The sequence below is a fragment of the Benincasa hispida genome, chromosome 11, assembly GCF_027475165.1.
Source record: "Benincasa hispida cultivar pf3 chromosome 11, pf3_genome.v1.1, whole genome shotgun sequence".
Lineage (NCBI taxonomy): Eukaryota > Viridiplantae > Streptophyta > Magnoliopsida > Cucurbitales > Cucurbitaceae > Benincasa > Benincasa hispida.
Window position 1 is genome coordinate 28304834 of NC_143488.1, and position 20639 is coordinate 28325472.

Genomic DNA, 20639 nt, shown 5'->3' on the forward strand with positions numbered 1-20639 from the left:
ATGCGATTCTCAACGAAGAAGAAGACCAAGCGTTGGTCGGATCGTGTAGCCTTAGGTAAACGATCGTTGGGATTTAACTAAGCGATCACTTAGATTTTTCTAGACGATCGTGTAGTATTTTCTAATCGATCGTTTAGCTACTACTAAGTGATGGGGTAAATCGTTTAGCATATCGTGTGGCGTTGGTTGAGCGATTGCGTAGGCTCTGGGAGTAGACGATCGTAGAGGGAGCATGTGATGCTTATCGTTTAATAGAAGGTGCCCGCTAGACGATCGTATAGTTAGCAAGCTTCATCACTTAGTTACTACCTATGCGATCACGTGTATGCGATACGAAGGTGTTAGCTAAGCGATCGCTTAGGCGATGGTGCTTCGCAGCATCGTAGTCGCTTAGACGATCGCGGAAGGTGGGCGTTTTAAAAGAAGTAGCAATGAATGGACAATGCATTGAGCATGATTGTCCATTGAGCAAGACACTTAGGCTTTTTATAAGCATTATGAATGCCTTGCATGTGTTAGCTTTGTATTGTGGTGGTTGTTTCCGTTTATAAGTGTTATAAAGGAAATTAGACCTAAAATCAATAATTCAGAGTTGCATGTAGACTTAGGGTGAACTCAAGTTTTTTAAAAGGTTTTAAAATTGGATTGAGATAGACCTAAGTTCAAATGGTTCTAAAGAATTTAGTAACCTAGATTAATCTTTTAAAATCGGTTTAATAGGATTAAATTGGTTGAAATAAAAGATTAAATTTGTTGTAAACCTATCTATAAGAGACCTTTTGTCTAAGGCGGGTTCTGGCTAGGCTGGGGTTCTTAAGTTGACGGAAACGTAACACTCCTACCTGGAAAGGTGAATTAGATAGATTTTCAACAAGCATGCGACGATTTGGTCAAAGACTCCGTTAAAGAGTTTAATGGATGATGATCAAAAGTTGTTCACTATCCAAGGTAAATGTTACTCTTGGGAAAACCTAAAAGTTACTTAGTTAATATCTTCAGCCGTGTTTTTTCTAAGTAAGCTAAACCCTAGGTTATAAAATACTCAGTGGAAGGAAGAGGCGTATCAGATATGTCTATGATTCCACTCACGTTTCTCCCTGTATGTTCACACTGTGAGATTCATGCTTGGCTTCGTGGTGCCCAGGATGCATCCCCCTTTGGATTGTGTTTGCATGAGTCAATATCAAGATAGACAGAGAGAGTGTTTATAGTAAGTGGATGAAGGGTATGTGTCAACACGTCCTATGGTCTCTGTCATTGGTTCACACCGTGAGATCATTCTGTACGCCCTCGAGTCGCCTTTCGTGCGTCCCCCTTCGGATGGGTTTTGTGCAGTTGGTCAATATCAAGGTGAAATCCAGAAATGGATAGGGTCACTTTAGGTTTTGCCCAAATTTGATTTTTTCCCTTCGGATTGGCCTTTTGGGACAGACCCCTAGGGCTTAAAATGGCGGGTCACACTTACGAAAGATTGTTAAGTAAGTTAATGATCTCTTGGCCAAATCAATGATGGTCAGTCGTTATAGGAGCAAGAGTTGTTCTGGTATTAATAACTGGTTGAGAACTTCTCAATTCAGAGGAGGGATAATTGACCTCCCTTCGGCGGCTTTTGTCCTAAACCTTTGAAGTGTCATTGGGAAACTAGATGTCACATTGGGGTTCATGTTAGTTTTGCTAAAGCCTTATTGGATATTGTTTTGTTTTACAATGGGTATTTGCTTAAAACCTAACGTAGGTCAATGTGTTTTTCTTTTCAACAACTCGTTAGTATTTCTGTTTAAAACTTTTAAAAATGACCAATTACTTACAGTGGAAAGAATCGTGTGAAACGAATTTCATGGCAAACGACCTCGATAACACTACTCTCCAAAAGAGGAGACAAGACAGTAAATATGATTTATTGGTCTTGGAGACATGTTTGGTAGAGAATGATGATTCTGCCTGAATCCTTGATTCAGGTGCTACCAATCATGTCAGTTCCTCTTACCAAAGATTCAGTTCCTGGCAAACATTGCTATAGGGAGAGATGACTCTTCGAGTCGGTACTGGTGAGGTTGTTTCAGCTGTTGCTATATGCAGGTTGAAGTTATTTGTTGACAAGAAACGTTATCTGTTACTGGATAATATTTTTGTAGTTCCTCATATTAAAAGGAACTTGATCTCGGTTTCTTGTCTCATTGAATAAGGCTACACCATCTCCTTTTATGAGAATAAAGTGTTTATTTTCAAGAATGGAATGGAGATTGGTTATGGTTCAATGGAAAATAACTTATATGTACTAAGGCCGTTAGTCATAAAAGCCTTGTTTAACACTGAACTGTTCAGTACGACAACAACAGTTAAAAGACCAAAGGTTTCTCCAAAGGAAAACGCCCATATTTGACATCTAAGGTTAGGTCACATCAACCTCAATAGGATTGAAAAGTTGGTGCAAAGTGGACTTCTAAAGAGTTTAGAAGAAAACTCCTTGCCGGTATGTGAATCATGCCTCGAAGGAAAGATGACCAAACAACCTTTTACTGGAAAAGGTTACAGAGCCAAGGAAGCCTTGGAGCTTGTACATTCAGACCTTTGTGGTCCGATGAATGTTAGAGCTCAAGGTGGGTATGAATATTTCTTCTCTTTCATAGATGATTATTCAAGGTTTGGGTAACTCTTCCTAATGCAATGTAAGTCTGAAGTCCTTGACAAGTTCAAGGAGTATAAGGCTAAAGTTGAAAACTTGTTAGGTAAGAAGATAAAAACACTACGATATGATTGTGGTAGAGAATATATGAAACTCCAATTCCAGAACTATATGATAGAACATGGGATTGCGTCCCAACTCTGGGCCTCTAGTACACCTCAGCAAAATGGTGTATTAGAAAGGAGAAACAGGACCTTATTGGACATGGTCCGGTCTATGATGAGTTATGTATATTTTTCAAACTCATTTTTGGGGTTATGTAGTGCAGACTACTTGTTATATCCTGAACAACGTTCCATCGAAAAGTGTTTCTGAAACACCTTTTGAGTTGTGGAGAGGTCATAAAGGTAGTTTACGCCACTTCAGGATTTGGGGTTGTCCGGCACATGTGCTAGCGACTGATGACATGCATGTCATCTTAGGCCTTTTATTTAGAATTATGAGGGCTATTAAGCATAATATATGGCAATTATGTTAGGAATTCATGAGAAAATGAGTTTGTGGCATTCAATATTAAAAATCTCGGCTAACCCATTATTATACTTTATTATGCGTTCAATTGTCTATTTTTGTAGTTAACGTAGGAAGTGGACGCAAACGTGGAAGTCGGGCTACCGCATAGACAACCGCATGCGGAGAAATTCTCCATCGCAAAGGCGAATGCATACGATCAACACATGGGTGTTGCGATAATCAACCACATGCGTCCATCGTATAAGAGTCACGATCATCAAGCAATTGCAGTCATCATGTAGAAGTTGCGGTAATCAAGCGAATGTAGTCATTTCAAGATTGCGGCTACACGATAACGCATAATAGTGGGATCACTGCAAGGTTGGTGGAATGAATGCATTAACGCATATCTTGGGAAAATCAAAAGACGATGTTGACATTTTACCTACCACGCCGTTAGCAGCAGAGATTTAGAAAAAGACTAACGCGTCGCGAATGTCAGAATCAGAGCAGTCCATTAATGCTGTCGGCGATCAAGCTCTATAAATAGAAGCCGATGAGTAGAATTTCAAAGGATCCAGGGTTTTTCGCCTGAGGCTCGCCTTAGGGCGGATCCCTGTGATCTAGACTAACGCGTGAAAAGAAGCTTGAGAGTTCTTCATCTCCTTCATCCATTCCGAGTGACAACCGAAGCCTTCGTCAGAGTGAGATCTCGAGAGAGTCAGCTCCATCGCCCATCCATGGCACCACCGGCAGCCTTGACACACATCTGCTGGAAGCAAGTCATTGCTTCCAGCTGGTCATTTCATTTTCTTTTCTTTTCTTATATTGTATTGTATTACATTTTGGATTAAGAAATTAATACATTGTGTGTTCAATGCATTTCTGTGTTTCCTTCGATTCCATCTCCATCTTTCTTTACTTAGCATCATTAACTTTCATTGCATCACTTAGTGAGATTGCTAGAGTATCACATACTTAGTCATGTGGATTAGAGATATGAAACATGTAGCAAACCACCGAGAGGTGTGCCTTGTGCGAGTGTGTGAGAAAACCTTATTTGCTTAGTGTGAAGCTGTAGCAATGTCTGTCTATAGGCGGACGCAGCGCTTGTCTATGAGTAAATTTAGCAATAACTAACTGTCCGGAAGGGTAAGTGGTTGGTCGCATTAAGAAATGTAAGCTATTATTCACTAGAGATAGGAATAATCTTATGTCAGTGATAACTTGTAGAAATACAAGTTATTTATATTGTTTTATTTAGATATTGCGACTAAAAGAAAGAAAAGTTGCGTCAATAGTATAGAAATTGGCTAAGAAATGCGAAAATTATAAAATGTCATCAATACACCCACTAACACCATTGCGATGGTAGAATAGAATGTTTCAATTTTTGTTTTGCAGGAAATCAGTCACGACATGCGTTCATGCTCAAAGATAAAATAAACAACGTATCTACGTCACATTGCGCCCATCAATCGAGAACGAAGAGATGATCAACGCAATGATGGCGCATGCGACAATCAATCAAGAGCTCTAGCGATCAACGCAATTTCAACTGCATTCGGTAATAAAAAATAACACCGCATGCGGCGATCGATCGAAGATGTAAAGAGCAACGCATTTGCGGTGGATTCTGACAAATGTACAACTTTCAGTTGTGCATTTTTGACGGATTGATTACGTAACAGAAGGAAGATTCACTCTGCCATTTCAGGAACTACCATAACCATACAGTGGGGACCACACATTCAAAGAGCCAAGCCTCACCTATAAATAGCTGATGCAAATTCAGTGAAAAATATACATGAATACATAGAGACGTGCATATACTGATTCTGAGAGAGAGACTGGTCTGAAGTAACTTACAGAGTAGATCCGAGCGAACCACGAGACAAGGTCGAGAGGTGAGTCTCCGAGCAGAGAATCCTTCCAATTCTCGTAGCTGAAGCTCTGTACGAAGGTCAATTCTACCAGGAAAGCAAGCCTGAGACGGAAGCTTTCCTCTCCATTACTTCCACACGTCGGCAAGCACAATCTCCATTCAGGATCTGTGTCAAGACATTGACACTCTTTCTGTATTTGTTTCTAATCTCTATTTCATCATTTGTATTCATCTTCCTTAATCTTTCATTCACACCATGTATTGAACGCTTAATTATAGAATTAAATGTTATGATAATTACCATTGCCATCTCTTTGTCTCTTTCCGTTCATCCATAACCCATTTTCTCCATGATGTTTTCCTAATTCCCTGGGTAATTAGCAAGAATTAAGCAAGTGAGTTAATTTATGTTAAGGAAATAATTAAGTTTAGCTAAAGCATGCTCGACGGCATCTTCACCTGTGAGAGCAGAAGTGAAGAAGTTATTCCACCTATCGAGAGAAGGTTGGAAGAATGCGTCAATGATAACTTGTAGAAATACAAGTTATTTATACTGCCTTATTTAGATATTGTGGCTAAAAGAGAAGAAAGTTGCATCAATTGTATGGAAATTAGCTAAGAAATACAAGAATTATAAATTGTCGTCAATACAACCACTGACACCATTGCGATGGTAAAAAAGAATATTTCAAGTCTGTTTTGCAGGAAATCAAGTCACCACATACGTTCATGGCTCAAGAGAAAAAGATTAACGCATCTACGTTGCATTGCGCCATCATTCAGGAATGAATAGATGATCAACGCAATGACAGTGCATGCGGCAATCGATCATGAGCTTTGCGATCAATGCAACTTCAACCGCATGCGGTAATAAAAAACAACACCGCATGCAGACACACGATCGAAAGATGTAAACGAGCAACGCAATCGCGGAGGATTTTGACATGTGTACAACTAACCATTGTGCATTTTCGACGGATTGATTGCATAACAGAAGGAATATTTATTCCACCATTTTCGGAATTTTCATAACAATAAAGTGGGGACCACACGGCAGAGAGTTAGAGCATTCATCTATAAATACCCTCAGGGAATTCACTGAAAAGTACTTGATATGAGGCTATTTTGATATTTGTATATTCAGAGAGAGGCTGATCTGAGTGTTGATAAGAGAAGATCCGGGAAGAAAAGAGGCAAGGCCGAGAGGTAAGTCTTAGGGCGAATCATTCCAAATCCCCGTTGTGAAGCTCTGTACCTAGATCAACTCTACCGGTTGAGCAAGCCTGAGAGGGACGCTCATCCTTCCATTCACTCCATACTCCGGCAAGCGATTTCTCGATCCAGATCTGTGTCAAGACGTTGGCACTCTTCTGTATTTTTTTCTATCTCTATCATCAATTGTAACTCATCTTCTTAGTCTAAATTATTCACACCATGTATCAGACGCTTGATTCTATAATTAAATGTCATGATCATTTTCATCTCCATATTTCTGTCTACTTCCATTCCTCCATTAATCGCTTTCTCCACGATGCTTTCCTAATCCCTTAGTAATTAGAATGAATTAAACAAGTAAATTAATTTGTGCTAAAGAAATAAATATGTTTAGTTAGAGCGTGCTAGACGACATCATCACCTGTGAGATTTGAAGTGAAGATGCCATTCTGATCTGTCGAGAGAAGGTTAGAAGAATGCATTAACTAAAGTGAGAAGTACTTTCAGAGATGGAAGCAACCTTGCATTCAATAAGTTCATCCCTGTTTCACCACAGAGATGTAGGGACACAGCCGATCACTGAGAGGTGTACGCCAAGAGAAAGCGGAATTGTAGTTATATCTTTAACGCAGTTAATGAACTTGCGATGTTTGTACTAATTATCTTTTCTCTTTCTGCTTCGTACATAAAGCCTTGCCACCGCATAACACGATTCGTTGTATAATCTTCACAGTCAGTCTTAAACTCGGTATCATGTATCATGTAACCTATATCTTGTATCATCATAGCTTAGGTTTACTTTTATAGCACTTTATTTTACTGCACAACTCTATTTTATCGCATATTTTACTTTACCGCAATTTTTAAATACCTGTACAAACTTCACTTTTATTAAATTGAAAAAACCCCGGTCCCATATATCACAAACGTAACACAAGTAACCTAAAACAATCCCTGTGTTCGACCTCAGATCACTCCGAGAAACTTTCGGTGGAATTATACTTGGTTTCAACGTAAGGAAACTTGTGACAACGCAAAGCATACTACAAATATTCCATTAATAACGCATACATCTAGAAGTAGTATCACATAAAGTGTGCATGAGCAACAACACAGAATAAGATTACCTTTTGCGTTACAAGTTTATGGCAATATAAGCTTGTAGCACATCATCATGCATGCACATTACGAACGTTTAAATCTCAAGTCATCAAGTTTATGGCACCGTTGCCAGGGATTGGTTAACGGTTATTGTTGAGTATGTTTGTGGTATTTTGCAGGACATATCTCTTTGTACTGGCTGTATAACGCGAAGAGCAGTCTGATAATTTATGAGTACTGGTACCGAACCAAAATTCGTAGCTAACCCAGAGATCGAGCGTACATTTCACGCACGGGCACGCTAGAATCGAGCAAGGAGAAAGAAGCAGCTGATATGGCAGATAATAATGATAATGCGGCTCCCATAGGAAATCAAGGGGTAGTATGGCCAACGCAAGATCCAGTTTTCCTTGCTGCTAACCGCAACATTCCCATAAGGAACTACGCGACGCCCAATCTGTATGATTTTTCACCAGGGATTTCAAGGCCGATGGTCGAGGAGAATGCGAGATTTGAGATAAAGCCGGTCATGCTCCAAATGATCCAGAACGCAGGGCAAATTTGGGGGTCTGCAAGGTGAAGACCCACATGCCCACCTGACCAGCTTTGTCAAGATGTGCGGTAACTTCTCAATACTTGGCGTTACCCCTGATGGTATTAGATTATATCTCTTCCCTTACACTTTGAGGGATGAAGCCAAGAGGTGGCTCATTCACTGGAGCCAAACGAGATTACTTCATGGGATCAGCTGGTTGAACGATTCATGAAGAAGTTCTTCCCACCGGCTGTCAACGCAAGGCGATGGAAGGATGTGCTGAACTTTGAACAAATGGACAATGAGACCCTGAGCACCACCTGGGTGCGATTTAGGAGACTGGTGAAGAACTGCCCGCATATCAGGATACCTGATTGTGTCCTGATGGAGACATTCGATAATGGCCTGAGCAGATCAATGTAAGCTGTTGCTGACGTCTCTGCGGCAAGAAGTTTTATGGATAAGACGTATGCCGAAGCCAAGGTCATCCTTAACCGCATCTCACGGAACATGGATGACTGGATTGATGATGGTTATAGAGGCAGAGGCTCCGAAAGAAGAAAGAATGAATCTGCCATTGTTCTTGCGAAGACAATGACGACTTTGGCCGCACAGATGGTGGCAGTGACCTCTATACTCCAATCGATTGCAATCAATCAAGGAGCCATTCCCCAACAATCAGCGTAACCCGCTGCGCAGACTCGAGTGGCCGCAATCAGTTGCGTTAATTGTGGAGGGGCTCATGTAACAGAAATGTGCCCATCGAATATCCAGCAAGTATGCGCCATCCAGAACAACCCCTTTAGCAACACATATAATCCTGGTTGGAGGAACCATCCTAACTTCGGTTGGAGAGGGAATCCTAACCAAGGAGGGCCAAGAAACCATCAGGGTGGCAATACAGGGAATCGGGGAAACCCTCCTCCCTTTCACCATAATTCTAATCAAGGGCAACAAAGGCAATCGCACAATTAGTAACCATCATCTTCAAACATCTCTGGAAGCTCATTAGAGGCCCTGCTCAAATAGTACATGGATAAAAATGACGTAGTGATGCAGGTGCAGGCTTCTTTAATTCGAAATTTGGAGATTCAAGTGGGGTAGCTGACTTCTAAACTTAGAAATAGAGCACCTGGAACGTTGCTCAGCAACTCTGAAGCCCCCAGATCTCATGGAAAGAAGCAATGTCCTTGAAGACATTGGGCAGGCAAGCTGAACCGCCTGCAGAGGTGTGGATTGTGCTCATTCAAAGAAAGTCATCTTCCAGTCCATATCTCACATCTATGTTTAAATGCTTTCTTTAATTTCTGTCTTTATGGATTTCTGAACTTTGTCATTTACTACTTCATTTAATTTGTTTCATGACTTTATGCATTTATTCTTCAATTAACTCTTTTGCATTTATTTTGGTATTTTCTTTAATTCATTTAACTTGTCTGTATTTAATGTGTTATTCTTTAACCTGGTGAATGATTGAGTAATGAGAAGAAATTTATTACCGCAAGTCATAACAACTTGTGTTGATGAAAAAAAAAACAAAATTTTAATAATAAAACAATCAACATCCGGTAGGCATTGCGTTAATGGGTGCATCTTGTACAACAAGATACACTTTGCGTTCATCCAATTCAAATGCATTGAGTTGAGGGGTGTGTTGCACTCGTATGTGTTCTTTGCCCACCTTTAAAAAAAATGCACTATGTTGAGCTAGTGTTGCGCTGGTAGAAATGTCATGTGCCCGATCCTTCAGAAATGAATTTAGTTAAGGAGTGTGTTGCGGGAATATATGCGTTGTTGCCCTTCCTCTGAAAATATGCATTTGCGTTGATGAATTCATTGCATTAATTCTTTACCCTGCTCCCATTCGAATAAAACTCCAAAGAAAATTCTCTTTTGGAAACTGAGAAGTCTAATCGCTTCAGCTTCCAAGGACATGATGAATTTGCAGTTGAAAGAACGTACGACTCTACAATTTCATAAATGTGAGGAGTGCGAACGACAGGCTTTTTGAGTAGCTCGAGGCCCGTCACCGCAGAATCCGCGTTAGGCCCATCAAGGCCCAACCTATAAAAGTGAGTTTCTTCGTCTTAGTTTGTTACTTGCTTCATTTTGCAAAAAGAAACCCTAACTTTTGCACACCGAGCTTTCTTCTTCCCAGAACCCTACAGATTTTCCAGTTTCCTTTCACTCAAGAATCCATGGTAGACCAAACTTCCCAGCCTTCCACTTCACCTTCAACACCTTCATCAGCCCAACTTTCCATGCGAGAGGCAGCATTTCTTGCTGCCAGTCGCCGTCTTGCTGTCCAACCATGCACTGTTCCTCGAATCGTCGGAAGACCCCGACGAAACCCTCTAGTAGCCAGGCCAGTCCTATTTAAAAGGGGGCAAAGTTTTGAGAGCATCCCACTCCCAACACCAGCAGTCTCCACTAAAGATGAGAAGAAGAGGCAAGATGACAAGGAGGTGTATGGGAGCATTCTGAGTAACCTGGAGAAAGGAGAAGGATTACCCGAGGCTGGGGTTGTAAACTAACCACTGCTTACGGAGGAGGTAACGATGGAGGAGACAGAGGAAGTGGTGGAAGAGGAGACAAGGAGGAGCACTCTGGCCATAATGGATCCTGAGGAAACTGTGCAAGTAGAATCCTATGAAGAATCCATCAGAGTCGTGTTGGAGGAAGTCGCGACAGAGAAGCAATCAGAGGTGGAAAAGGAGAAAAAAAAGAAAAAGAAGAGCAAAGGAAGGAAAGTTAGAGAAGGTGAGCCATCCCATCATCGCAAAGCAGAGAAGAAAATCAAAGAGAAGAAGGATGAAGAAGATGAGAAGGCTAGAGAGAAGAAGAAGCAAGAAAAGAGTGAGAGAAAAGAACGCAGGCGTGAAGAAAGGCGCCTGAAGAAGGAAGAAGAAAGAAAGAAGAGGGTTGCAAGCCCAGAGAAGGATGGAGAATCCACCTCCGTGAGGGAGGACAGGGGGGGAACCAGTGCAATTTAGGGAGCCAGCACAACCTGAAACAACGCAATTGGTTGCGACCGACGAAGGCGAAGAAGGAGAAGATACCTTCCTAATGCGGCGTCGCAAGGAGAATGCACTGTAAGGGTCTACCGTTGACCCTTCAATTTTGATCAACACATTAGAAGAACAGGAAAGAAGGAGAAAGGAAGAGGAAAAGAGGCAGGAGAAAATGGAGCAGGCGAAACTCATCATCACAGAAGGTAATCGAAGAAGAAGACTACACGATGAGGAGGTGCACTGCAATAATGAGATCTCAAGACTCGAAGAAATAAGGCGACTCAAAAAAGACAATGCCTTTTGTTGGCCTCTGAGCAGTTTGTAGAAGAGTTTGAAAGAGAAGTGAGAGAATAGGAAAAAGAAGAAAAGAAAAAGAATGTAGAAGAAGAAAAGAGAATGAGAGAAAAGAAGGAAAGGAAGCGCGAAGCTAACAGGCAGTGCTTAAATAAGAAGAAGGGCAAGGAACTTGCCAAACGAGAGAAGGAGGAACAACGCAAGGCACGAGAAAAGAAACAAAGGCAGCAATCCCGCCTTGCATTGGCCAAGGGAAAGGGAAAAGCGGTCGCAGAAAGTAACAAGCCCGCGTTGGCAAAGGTGAGTCTATCAATAAAGAAAGAGAATAATGATTTGTTGATAGAGATGGGCTTTTTCCCTATGCCAACGCCACTACTAGATCTGATCACGAGTGTGATCGTAGAACATGGATGGGACACATTTTACCAGTGCCCACCCATTGTTATTCCAGAGGTAGTGCGCGACTTCTACCACGGACGGCTTCATGGCACCAAGGATGTGGTGACCATAAAAGGGAAAACGGTGTCTTTCAGCGCAAAGGACATCAATGACTCTACCAGATGAAGGATAACCCGGATGCACCAGGCAACAAAATCATTGATGATTCCACTGAAGAGCAGATGAAAGTGCGCTGTGCATATTAACGAAACGGGGCACTAAGTGGTCGGTTTCTTTAAAAGGCATCAAGACCCTGGCATCCAAGACTCTGCTTCCGGAGGCACGGCTTTGGGTTTATTTGGTCAAACGGCGGCTAATCCCAACTTTCCATGACAAGACAATTTGAAGGGATCGAGTTATGGCCGTATATTACATTATGCGCGGCATTCCAATCGATGTAGGTCGATTGATCGCAAGATAAATCAGGGGTGGGCATTGATGAAGAGCCAATGGCAGAAGTTCACGGCCTAATAAACGTCAAGATTTTGAGGTTGCTCCTCAAAGATTCCCCATACTGCCCTGAGCTCCGTTTGAAGAGGCCTAACATTGATTTGAATGTGCCGCAAGAGCCCAAGTCGAAGAGACATGTAGAGATGATAAGGGAAAGGGGAAAATCCAAGAAAAAACAACGCAAGATCCAGAACCCTTGGACCCTTTACCCTTAATAATTCGCACCCCAAGCCCTCCCGCAAAACCTTCTTCTTCCCTTCTTGAGCACTTTACTAATCTTTTCCTTCCCCTAGATTCTCCAATTGCATATCCAGCAGCCCCATCATTACCTTCAGCATCATCACCGCAACTTCCCCCTCCACCGCCGAATGTCGATGACCCACACGACTTCGGTGAAGGCACCTCCGCGTAACCTCAAAACGTTGCTGGCGAAACATCATAGGCACAACCCACTATCGCCTCCCTAGCTGCTGAGTTAGTAGATATGCGAGCCCTTCTTGCCCAACAACAACTCTTCTCTCAACAGCAAGAACTCTTTTCTCAGCAACAAGCCTTATTCGGCCTGAGAATTGATGCGGTAATTGAACGAGTCAACGATTTACAACGCAGTGCTACTGTGAAACCTAGATTTCTATTTTCCTTACTTAAGTAAGTGATAAAAGGAATTAACTAAGTGAAAGTTAAATCCTATGTTAAAGGGAAGGAAATTTCTAAGTGTTAAGTAGATTTTCCTTGAATAATTTAAGTTGAGCTTTAATTGGTAAAATTGTAATGAAATTTGTATAATAAGTAGGTTGATGAGAAAGTTAGTGTGGAATGATGAAGAATGAATGGGGATTTGAAAAGAAAAATATGGAAATTGAGTTTGGGAAATTTGGGAAAAATTGTCTAAGTATGGAATTTATGTGAAATGCGTTATGTCTAAAGAAAGGATTGTAGAACTGAGAAAAATATGGAAAAATATTTGGGGAAAATCTGGAAAATTCATGTAAAAGTGGCACAAAGTGGTGGGCAAACATGTAGAAGTTGCACGGAGACAAACAAGGTTCACAGTAGCTAACAACATGATTAGCAAGATTGGAGAGAAAATGGGAGAGAGCAAGATTGGAGAATGAGATTTTGAGAGAGAAAATGGGAGAGAGCGAGATTGGAGAGAGCAAGACCAGTGAGAAAGTGGGAGAGAGCGAGAGTAGAGAGAGCGAGAAAGTTGGAGAGAGCGAAAGTGGAGAGAGCGAGATTTTGAGCGAGAAAGTGGGAGAGAGCGAGACCAGCGAGAAAGTGGGAGAGAGCGAGAGCAGCTTGTGCATGCAGCAACGCCTCATCCGGTGCTATTTTTGAACACCTCACCAACGCAAACGTCGAAGGGCCTCGCCTATGCATCGAACGGCCGGGCAAGCACCTATGCGTTGAATTTGGCTGCGTTATTATGGATTATGCATTGAAAACCCTAAGTTGAACACATACGGAGGGTAAGGTCACAAGGGAAAACGTCAGCCAAACCATGTGTCTTCTTGGGAGAAATTCTTAAGGGCTAAGGAATTTTGGTGGACGCATATGAAGAAGACACTTTGGACCAAGATGATGCAAGCTTGCGTTGATGGGGGGAGAAGTAAACACTTGGCCATGCAGCCAAGTAGGTGGTGTCAACACCAGGGAAATTTTGGACGCTATAAATAGAGCCTTTGGAACTTCATTCTCAAATCACAAAATCAGAAATTACATAAAAAGAGAGGGAGAGTAGAGCGCATTGGACAGTGAGGGTTGAGGAGAACACATAAACTTGAGACGAGAAAATCTCCCCATATACTCATGCGTTTGGAGTGATTTCAAAGCAATCTGAAAGCTCTGGGAGTCTAGTTTTCAGAGTGGGGCTGAGGGAGGGAAAAACTCAAAGGAATCGGGATGGAGATTGAAAAGAAGGCAGAAGGGTCAGACTGTCAGATCAGTCTGAGCCAGTCTTGAAGATTCTGTGATTCCGGCAAAAACACGAGGAGTTCTGAGCTGAAATTGTAGGGTAAGCTTCCGGAGACATTTTAGAATATGTTTATAGAAGGAAGTATTTCAAAATAAGGTTCAGAACTATGAGTAATCAAAGCTGTAATTTGAATCTTGATTCTAGGGGTGAAAAGGAGCTCGAGGAGCCACTAGAGTGAAAAGCTCCTAAGAAATCAAGGTGAGTGGCTAAAATATTTTGAATAAAACATTTTGCTTAAAATGTTTGATTACAACGTGTTATAGAAAGCATGTTTTCAAGAATATTCTTATGCCTATTAGTTTGATGAAGTGATTTCCAAGCAAGTTGTGAATTATGTTTTGAACGCATGCATGTGTGAAAAATTGTTGAAAAACTATTTATATGTGTTCATTTGATCCAGCATGCGTTAACATCTTTAAAGTCATGTTTTATATGTGTTATAGTTTACATGCTTTAAAGAGAAAAGTTGTTTATGACTAGTTTTACTAAAATGCGATACCGAAGGATATTTGAGAAGGTATCCACCCAACTATATACTGAAGGACATTTGAGAAGGTATCTATTGGTACTGAAGGACGTTTGAGAAGGTACCTAGCCAACGGGATACTGAAGGACGTTTGAGAAGGTATCCTAGTAGCTTGATACTGAAGGACATTGAGAAGGTATCTGAGCAGAAGTACCTAACATGTGAGGGTACTTAGTGTGGCCACAGGTGAATGAGCCAGAGATTGAGCAAAAGGGTTCTCTCTGGACTAGTAGTTGGTGTTGGGATTGTTTTACCCACAGTGGGGTACGTTGGATTGAGAAATGATTTTACTATTTTATGATTAAAACAGCTTTATATGTTTTACGCTTGGAAAATGTTTATGCTACAGTACAAGTACTGTAAAAGTTTATGTTTCAGTTAAAAACTCATTATTGAAATCATGCATGAGAATTTACTATGTTTTCTCAGTCACTCACTAGGTGTAAGTTCACCCCATTTTCAAATTTTTTGTTTTTCCCCCCCACAGGTGCAGTCAAACCCTCTGAAGATAGCTCTGCCACTAAAGGACCAAAAGACTTGTAACCGTTTGCTAGGTAGTTACTGTTAATATTATACACATGTTACTATTGTTCATATAGGGACTATGGTTTGTGGGTTTTGGGACTTGTAAATCTAGTGTTGTAATGACTCTAAACATATTATGTTTCTAAGTTAATAAATTATGGGCCTAACATCCTATTGCATATAATTTATATTTGGTATCAGAGTGATTCCGCAAGAGTTATTAGGCAGTATCAGCCCAAGGGTTGGTAACTGCTGTAGTCACGCCCTTCTCTAAGCTAAGAGGGTGGTCTGGGGCGGGATGTGACAGCTACCATGACAAGGCAGGTGTTGATCAATATTCAACGCAACATTCTTATGATCCACCTGCACCAAAGACAGATAGCAGAGGGCAAGCATGAGTACTTTAATTTTCTGACAACATATCTTCATGGACCCATGGTACCTCCACATCTCAGGCAGCACTTGATTTTTGCAGAAACTCCTCAAGTACCACATCTGAACCCTCCTCCAAAACCTCCTGCTCCTCAGTAATCATTACATTCATTTATTTTTGTGGCCATTCTGTTAATTTTATTTAATTCATTATTTTTCTATGTTTAATTAAATTCTTTGATTCTTTGTACAGGCCAAAATTTTTGTATTGCATTATTTGTAATTATTTTTATAATTAGTTAATTTTCAATACAACTAACTAACAATTCTTTCCATATGCCTGTGCCTCTTCTTTATCATCCTTTGTCAACTTTGTGATATTCTTAATCTTTCTTTCTGGGTTATTAATTGCGCTGCCATGATGTATAATATGCATTCACTTAGAAACATTTCCCACACTTTGTATTTTCTAACTAACACTTAGTTAATTCGTAGCTTAGCAGTACTTCACCTTTTATCCTTCAAAATTTTGCTCAAACCTTCTTTTTAAAATTTTGTCTAAGTGTTTGTCTATTCTGTCCAAACAACGCAATGAGGACCTTGCGCATCTCTTAATTTGGGGGTGGGGAAGGTCTGAGCAGATGAGATCAAGAGTATATGGTCATTAAGAAAAATGCGCTCATCTCCAAAAAAAATTAAAAAAGGAAAAAAGGAAAAAAAATTCATATAAACTCCAATGTCAGCACAAGGGAAACCTAAAAAAATCCCTAACCTGATAAGAGTTAAGTTGTGAAAGGAGCCTGCTCGTAGTTGGATGTTCGCATGACACCCGTGGGAGCAAACCAAAACGAAGGTGGGTTTCCAAGAACAACACAATATGAAAAGAAAAAAATGCAAAATAAAAATAAATAAAAGAAACAAGAGACAACTCCTCTGAAATTCATGAGTTAAAATTGAGATTGGCACACAACCGTAGTTGGATGTTCGCATGACACCCGTGGGAACAAGCCAAAACGAAGGGTGTAACCATGATCAATAGTCTCTAATGAATGACGCAAAGTATGACCACCCCATCCAGACACATCAAGTGGTTTTGACAAGAAGAGGTAAACATTCTTTTTAAAACTAGAAAAGCATTTTTTAGCAGAAATTTGTAGTATAGAAGAATAAAGTAGGGCTTTTTTAGGAATTAGCAAGGATAGAAGGAAATTGCACTGTTAATTAATGTGCCTAAGTGGAGCATTCGGAGCAACCAATCGACGCAAAATTTATGATAGGAATTGAGCATTATTGCCTTAGTAGAAGATATGCTTGAGGACAAACATATATCTAAATTTGGGGGTGTGATAACTTGTACAAATACAAGTTGTTTATACTGCCTTATTTAGATATTGCGGTTAAAAGAGAGGAAAGTTGCATCAATTGTATGGAAATTAGCTAAGAAATACAAGAATTATAAATTGTCGTCAATACACCCACTGATACCATTGCGATGGTAGAAAAGAATATTTCAAGTCTGTTTTGCAGGAAATCAAGTCACCGCATGCGTTCATGGCTCAAGAGAAAAAGATTAACGCATCTACGTCGCATTGCACCCATCATTTAGGAATGAATAGATTATCAACGTGATGACGGTGCATGCGACAATCGATCAAGAGCTTTGCGATCAACGCAATTTCAACCACATGCGGCAATAAAAAACAACACCGCATACGAACACATGATCGAAAGATGCAAATGAGCAATGCAATCATGGAGGATTTTGACACATGTACAACTAACCATTGTGCATTTTCGACGGATTGATTGCATAACAGAAGAAATATTTATTCCACCATTTTCGGAATTTCCATAACAATAAAGTGGGGACCATACGGCAGAGAGTCAGAGAATTCATCTATAAATACCCTTAGAGAATTCACTGAAAAGATATAATTGATACGAGGCTATTTTGATATTTGTATATTGAGAGAGAGGCTGATCTGAGTGCTGATCGAAGAAGATCCGGGAAGAAAAGAGGCAAGGCCAAGAGGTGAGTCTCAGGGTGAATCATTCTAAATCCCGGCCATGAAGCTCTGTACCTAGATCAACTCTACCGATTGAACAAGCCTGAGAGGGACGCTTATCCTTCCATTCACTCCATACGCCGGCAAGCGATTTCTCCATCCAGATCTGTGTCAAGACGTTGACACTCTTCTGTATTTGTTTCTATCTCTATCATTAATTGTATCTCATCTTCTTAGTTTAAATCATTCACACCATGTATCAGACGCTTGACTCTATAATTAAATGTCATGATCATTTTCATCTCCATATTTTTGTCTACTTCCGTTCCTCCATTAATCGCTTTCTCCACGATGTTTTCCTAATCCCTTGGTAATTAGAATGAATTAAACAAGTAAATTAATTTGTGCTAAAGAAATAAATATGTTTAGCTAGAGCATGCTAGACGACATCTTTACCTGTGAGAGTAGAAGTGAAGATGCCATTCTGATTTATCTAGAGAAAGTTAGAAGAATGCGTTAACTAAAGCGAGAAGTACTTTCAGAGATGGATGCAACCTTGCATTCATTATGTTCATCCTTATTTTTACTATTTACTATTTCTCTTTCTGCTTCATTCATAAAGACTTGCCATTGCATACATCGAATCTTTGTACAACTTCACAGTTAGTTCTCGACCTTAGTATCGTGTATCATGTATCGTGTATCTTATATCATATTAGTTTAGGATTTTATTTTATCAAAGCAATTTTATTTCATCGCAATTTACATTCTTGTATAAACCTAATTCTTTATTCATTGTTAAACCAGTCGCATGTATCACAAAAGTAACGCATTAACGAAAAAAATCCCTGTGTTCGACCTTGGATTATTCTGAGAAACTTGCGTTGGAATTATACTTGGTTTCAGCGCAAGGAAACTTGTGACATGCATTACTCCATCGCATACTGCGAGCATATCATTAACAACGCATATATTTAGACATAGTATTGCATAAAATTCTCTTTATCGCAAAAGTACTTGAACCCATATTTAGCACCTCATTCCTCTCATCCATAAGCCATGCGTTAGAGTAGATAAAGAGATTAACTTAGCAGTAGTGTGCATAAGCGATAACACAACATAACATCCCATTTCATTCTTATGTCAACAATTTTATGGCGCCGTTACCGGGGATTGGTAACAGTTAGTATTGAGTATTTTTGTGATATTTTGCAGGACAGATCTCTTTGTACTGTCTGTTAAACACGAAGAACAGGCTGACAGTTTATAAGTACTAAAACTGATCCAGAATTCGAAGCTGACCTAGAGATTGAGTGTACTTTTCGTGCAAGGGCATGCCAGAACAGAGAAAGGCGTAGAAGAGTCAATATGGCAGACAATAATAATGAGGCACCCGAAGGAAATCAAGGGGTAAACCGTCCAGCGCAAGATCCCGTTTTTCTTGCTTCGATACGGTTCAGAAGGTTGGTGAAAATTTTTTCGCATATCGAGATTCCTGATTGCGTCCTGATGGAAACATTTTATAACGGCCTGAACAGATCAACTCAAGCCATTGCTAATGCCTCCGCAACGGGAGGATTTATTGATAAAACCTACACAGAGGCCAAGGTCATCCTTGATCGCATATCACGAAACACGGATGACTAGGTGGACGACGGGTACGGAGGAAGAGGCTCCGAGATAAGAAGAAACGAAAATGTCATTGTACCTACGGATACAATGACCACTTTGGCTGCACAGATGGTCGCGATAACCTCTCTTTTCCAGACGATGGCACTTAATCAAGGTGCCCCCTCTCAAAGTTCAGCACAACCCAATGTGCTGGCACAAGTGGCCGCAATAAATTGCGTCCAATGTGGAGGGGGCCATGCTGTGGAAATGTGCCCATCAAACCCGCAACAAGTGTTTGCATCCAAAATAATCTCTACAGCAACACTTATAATCCCGGTTGGTAGAATCACCCTAACTTCGTTTGGGGATGAAGTCACAACCAAGTGGGGCCGAGTAACCATCAGAACAACAACTCTGGGAATCGAGGAAATCCTCCACCCTTTCATCAAAATCAGAACCAGAGTCATTAGAGACAACCGAAAAACCAACCGTCCTCCTCAAACGCCTCTAGAAATTCATTGGAGTCCCTGCTCAAGCAATATATTGAGAAAAACGATGTTGTAATGCAGTCGCAGGCATCTTCAATCAGGAACTTGGAGATCCAAGTTGGTAACTGGCAGCCGAACTTCGCAATAGAACACCAGGAATGTTGCCAAGTAATTCCGAAGCCCCGGGATCTCACAGGAAGGAACAATGTCCTTGATGACATTGCGCAGGCAAGCTTGACTGCCTGCAGAGGTGTGGATTGCGGTAATCATGGAAAATCGTCTTTCAATCCATATCTCTAAATTCTATGTTTAATTGCTTTCTTAATTGCTTCCTTTATTGCTTCATGAATTTCGTCATTTATTGTTTCCTTAAACTAGCTTTTATTGCATTATGAATTTACTTTTCATTTAATTCGATTGCGTCAATTTCAGTGCTTTGTTCAATTCCCTTACTTTTCTGTATTAATTGCGTTATTCTTAATTTTCGTGAATGATTAATAAAAAGAAAGTAAATACCTCAAAGTCCTAGTGACTTGCATTGATAAAAAAAAAAAAAGAAAATAATAATAACAATCAACATCCGATATGCATTGCAAGAAGAGGAGCGCCTGAAGAAGAAGGAAGAGAAGAGAAAGAGGGTTGAGAGCCTAAAAGTCGACGAAGAATCAACCACCGCAAGGGTGGATGAGGAGGTGTCAGTGCAACATAGAGAATCAGCGCAACCTGAAGAAGAAACAACGCAAATAATAACGGTTGCAACTGATGATGGAGAAGATTCAGACATCACCCCCCTTTGCGGCGTCGCAAGGAGAATGTGCCGCAAGGGTTAATAGTAGACCCACAATTTTTACAAAGTGCATTAGAAGAGAAAGAGAAGAGAAGAAGAAAGGAGGAAGAAAAACAAGAGAAGATGTTGCGGGCACAACAAATCATCGTAGAAGGCGAGTTAAGAAAAAAATTACATGATGAAGAAGTGCGCCACAACAACGCAATATCGACAGAATAGGAAAGAATAAGGCTCGAGGAAGAACAACGCATTTTGCTGGCCTCAGAGCAATTCGAAAGAGA